Consider the following 5,623-nt stretch of genomic DNA (forward strand, 5'->3'; position numbering starts at 1 on the left):
GCAATATATTATTTAGGGTAGGAATCTGTAGAAAACTATAAGGAAACTCATAGGAATAATAACTATAAAAATCATGGAAATGGTTGTCCCTGGAGTACCAGAGGATAGGGAAAAGTTTAAAAAATGACATAGGGGACATCAATTTTTTAAAAAATAATATAGTTGGGCCTACAATTTAGTAAAATGCAACTGATTTATATTACGCTCTTGAATAATAAAATATGCTGGTATTCTCAATAGAATTTTGTTGCATTTGGTATAATTTAGAGCAGAATTTTAGAAATATTTATGCTTGTCTTGTGGATTTATAAGAGAATAAATTCTATTCTGATATTAGGAGGACATATACCACTGCTTTAAATGTGATAATAAAAATGTAACATTTACTTTTTTTTTTTAAGAGTCGACCACAGCACACTGTACATTAAAGATAAAGATAATTTGGTGTACACTTTACTGGAATTGCCAAATCAAATAAATCATTTATAAGCCTCTTCTATGTACATTTTTCTTATTGAGTCATTTTTTCCTTAAGATTTTATTTATTTATTTGACAGAGAGAGATCATAAGCAGACAGGGAGAGGAGGAAGTAGGCTCCCTGCTGAGCAGAGAGCCCGATGCAGGGCTCGATCCCAAGACCCTGAGATCATGACCTGAGCCAAAGGCAGAGGCTTTAACCCACTGAGCCACCCGGGCACTCTTGTTGAGTCATTTTAGACAAAGTATAAATGAAAAACCGTTATGAAGATGCCTATAAACATCTGCCACCTGGTGGAGATCTCCTGGAACTACAAGAACAATTTTTTTTTTCTTTTTTTTTCTCCCTTTCTTTTATTCTTTTCCAGGCTGGCTATGTTCCTATATCTCTCTAAAAGACAAAAGTGGGTGATGGAAAGAAAGGATTTCTTTGTTATTCTAACAGGCTACTATATAACTAAAAATTATTTGGGACATATTATAAAATCTCTGAAGTCAATAATGTGGATAAAATTGTATAATTTCTTTAAAAAGTATAATCAATAAAGTGTTATGAAATATTACAATGCTATTCAGTACATTTTGTTAAAAAAAAAAGAACTTACACTCTGTGATAATAGATGTCCAAAAAATCTGCTAACTGCCTATTATTATCATTAATAGACTAAAATAGTTTTCAGTATAAAACAAATGTGATTACTTAAATGATAACATTTGGAGCACATTTCAGCTATTGCTCAGTTCTTGAACACAGAAAAAGAAGCATTTCTTCTGGACTATTTTATGTAGAAAAGTATCCTGCATCTCATGATATTGAAGTCTCAGCTTTCATCTTTTGAATCAGTTTTATTTGCACCAATAAAACAACATTCAGACTACTGATTCAGCTGTTTTCCTCAACTTTTCATAATTCTAAGTTCATTTACACACATTAGTTCATTATATTTATTTTATTTACTTCAAAAATGGAGGGAAAGTCATGTGATACGTTTCTAATATAAAAATATATTTATTCAGGGGCGCCTGGGTGGCTCAGTGGGTTAAGCCGCTGCCTTCGGCTCAGGTCATGATCTCAGGGTCCTGGGATCGAGTCCCGCATCGGGCTCTCTGCTCAGCGGGGAGCCTGCTTCCTCCTCTCTCTCTCTGCCTGCCTCTCTGCCTACTTGTGATCTCCCTCTGTCAAATAAATAAATAAAATCTTAAAAAAAAAATAAAAAAAAATAAAAATATATTTATTCATTGCATAGTGCTACATGGGTAGCAAAAAGCCCAATTTATTACATTCAATATTATTATATAGGAAAATCAGCTGAAATAACAATGGTTTAATGGCTACAACAATGATCTAAACCCTTTTGTGAGAGTAATTGTATAAATTTATATATAAAATATATGTGAGAGAGAAATGTTCTACAGATTTTTTTTTAACCCAATCGCTTCTCGGACTTTTGGCTAAGATCAAGTGTAGTATCTGCTCTTATCAGATTTTTTTTTAACCCAAAACAAAATATATCTGCTTGTGAAATGCCTTGTCTTTGGAGTCTGACACATATAACTTGTTTCTAGAAAGATTCACTAAAGTAGTGTTCGATACTTTTTCTTAAAGATTTTATTTATTTATTTGACAGAGAGAGATCACTTAGACAGAGAGGCAGGCAGAGAGAGAAAGGTATAAGCAGGCTCCCTGCTGAGCAGAGAGCCTGACATGGGGCTTGATCCCAGGACCCTGAGATCATGACCTGAGCTGAGGGCAGAGGCTTAACCCACAGAGCCACCTAGGCACTGCAGTAGTGTTATATTTTAAAGAGACACATTCTTCCTAAATTGAGAGAACAGACAGATCTAGAGAGGAGAAAAGGGGGAAATCACGTTTTATAAAAATGCACATAGAAAAAAGAAACATGAATGTGCATTTCAGAATACCTGGAAGGTCTAATTTCTTCCCCAACTAAATTTCGTCTTCATTTGGATTGCTGAACAACTGAGTGAAGAAAACTCACTTAAGAACTTGGATTAATCTACAAAAGAGAAAAGTTTCAAAGACATTAACCATCAACTTCTGGAAGGAGTAAAATAATAATATATGATAATGAATAATGAAAAATAAGAAGTTAAGATGAAAATGATGGCGCTGTTGTACCATTAATAAATTTGGTTAGGGGAGATTGGGATTTATTTTTAATGTAAAGGTCAAAATAAGAGATCAAAGGATTTAGACTTGAAACCATCAGTTGATGGACTTCTCAAACAGTAAAGGTAAGATAGCTGCAAAACATATTATATATAGACAAGAAATTTGGAACAGACCTAGAACACTTCTTTGGTTATAAGCAGATATCTCTGTGCCCTGTAACTGCACAGAAAAATCAAACCACGGTAAAAAGGGACACTAAGAAAGTTAGAGAACTGGTTATTCGAAGTAATATCTTTAAGCAAAGAGCAAATCTTTGAACAAAAATCTAAGTATAGAAGATTAGAAAACATTACTTTAAGTTTCCCACCTAGTATTTATGTCATGGTGATGTCATTAACCTATTCAAACTTGTACAGAGAAAGAAGGAAATTACGGGCTATCTGAGTCTAGACAGTCAGAATTGTATGCTGTTGCAGCTGTGTGCTACACTCCTGTCGACTGTCCACCAACACACACTCCCTAGAACCATTCCTGCTGACATATTAATTTGTTGCTGCAGATTTGGGAATTTCTCATTGATGTATGCTTCCTGAGCTCCTACCTAAAGTAAGCTGGTGTATTTGGTTACATCAGTCTCTATTATTTTCTGGTTCAAAGAAAAAAATGAGTATTTTCCACCCTTTTTATGATATCACGCCCATTGTAATTCTTAATACCCTTCTAATTTATAGTTTAGTAATTTAATGGAATAAAAACCTGTATTAACTTCTAAATTGATCTTTACCTATAAAATAGATTGAAATAAATTATGTGTTTTCATATTCTGTTTCTGTCTTCAAAATTCAAATGAGTTTTAAGGCTTTAAGATGTATTTGTCTGTATCTGTATGTACAAGCATGCTTGTTTGCTTTCCAAATGTAGAAATAGGAAAATTCTTTCCATGCCATATTATTTCTAATATGGAGATTGATGACCCTCCTACATGGTACCTACTCTAAATATTGAAATTAAAGATAATGTAACTTTAGCAAAAAGAGGTTATATGATCTATCTGAAGTTAGAGTAATCATTAACAGAACTGGGTTTCTAATCCAGGAATGTTGAATTGAACGACATTTAAATCAGAATCCACATGAAGTGATAAAATCAAGGTTTAATCTGTATTTATTTTGGTATCCAAGAATCAGAGAAATGGAAAGTAATATCAAGAACAATTTTGGCTATAACCCTCTATTAAAATCATGTCTTTTGACGTGAGAAGCCAGCCTCATTATGAGCATCATTTTCCTAATTCATACGTGTACCTAGTCATACACTGACTGCATAATAAGGTTGAGTTACATTTTGAAGTTCACACTGAGATTCTAAAACTAAGAACTGGAGTAAAAAAACAGGAAATTAAGTCAGAATGGCATCATAGGGAAACAGAGCCAAGGATATGGGGAAAGTCTGTACTGAAGGAAGACCTTCTACAGTTTCATCTCCCATGCTCACAGTTGTCACTACACCCAGAGAAGATACTGGGCTCCATGTATTCATTTGAGAGCAACTATAAGACGTACGGATTGTTAGGTGAAATAACCCATTTTTTCCCCTAGATTTCTGACCTAAAACTTCATTGGTTTTTGATGGCTAACATTCACCAGCTTTTCTTTCTTGCATAATTTCCTGACTCTGTGATAAAGGAGTGCTGATTAACTCTTGTTTCTTCAATATTTAACGACTTTTAAAAAGCAAACTATATACTCTATTGTTAGGTAATAAACCCCAGATATAAGGCTAGACTTATGTCATTATAAGAGGCAAAGATTTTAGTCCCAAGAGCAGATCAAGAGGTTTTAAGATGCACAGAGCAACCCAAGAACTGTCAGAAGAGATTTTCCACTTGACTACATGTCTGAAGCCTTATTATTTCTTGCTCCGTAGTCCGATTTTTGTTGTTGTTGTTGTTGTTTTGTTCCAGTATATCATATTTTAGTTTTCCCCTTCCAGTTTGACACAGTGCCCTTTGGTCTTGACTAAAGGCTTGACTTGGCTTTTGGGAGTAACTTCTTCTGTAACTCCTACATAGTCCCTGTCACATAAACAACTCTTCTAAATAGTTGGCCGTAACTTGCCACTGGAGTAGTCATCCTTTTTCAAAGGCTTTCTGAGGACTAATTTTTCCTCAACTAAGCCAGCTGCTCTGTTTCCCTTCATTGCCCCCCTCTGGCGATAACTAGTCATTGCAGTTAACCTCTCGAGTTCTGTTTGCATTCCTACATACTCGTCTTAGTTCCTGACTCAGTTTATCAACTTATTCATACACCTTTCCTTTCAAGAAATATTTACAGAGTACAAACCAACTGTCAGACACAGACAGTTGTACAAGATCATATTCTTTCTTGACCTTACTGACCACAAAGTGTGGTGGGGATGGTAGGCATTAATCAAATAATGCCTTATCATCTACATTTCTTCCTGGATCCCTGTTATCTATAGTTATCTTAATTGCTGGGATTGTTTCTTTTGGATTTAATGGCATTTAAATGATTAATTTTTAATAAATTTTTTATTCACTTATTCTTTCATCTGCTCATTCAATATTAATTTATTAAATTATTATGCAGTAAGCTCAAAATACTGAATATGAGACATCTCTAGCATGAAATCTATCATTAAGCCTAGGAGAAAAATAGCTATCAAGATAATTAAAATAAAATTAAGAAGAAATGCTGAACAAACTAGGAATATATGAGAAATATATTAGAAGTATATATTTTCAAATATATAATTTCCATCTACTGATGAAATTATTACAAAATTTCCACTAGTGTTTGCACCTGCTAATATTGTCATCTTTATTTTTGTGTGTTTGTATGTGTATGCTTTTTGTATATACGTCTTAATTTATATAATTATAGTATTTTTGAAAGTAAGGAAACTACATGTAACAAAATTTTTAGGTGGTAAAATATCTTATTAAAGTGTTCTTTAATATACTGAGTTGAAAAAACTTGTAATTTGGCACA

The 5,623-nt window shown here is 33.5% G+C and overlaps 1 pseudogene; it reads left to right on the forward strand.

Annotated features, from left to right (window-relative positions):
• Positions 1-1,910: 1,910 nt before the first annotated feature.
• Positions 1,911-2,059, forward strand: LOC123391222 (annotated as a pseudogene).
• The last annotated feature ends 3,564 nt before the right edge of the window (positions 2,060-5,623 follow it).

This window comes from Mustela putorius, unplaced genomic scaffold (assembly GCF_011764305.1).
Source record: "Mustela putorius furo isolate JIRA1106 unplaced genomic scaffold, ASM1176430v1.1 tig00000083_pilon_pilon_pilon, whole genome shotgun sequence".
Lineage (NCBI taxonomy): Eukaryota > Metazoa > Chordata > Mammalia > Carnivora > Mustelidae > Mustela > Mustela putorius.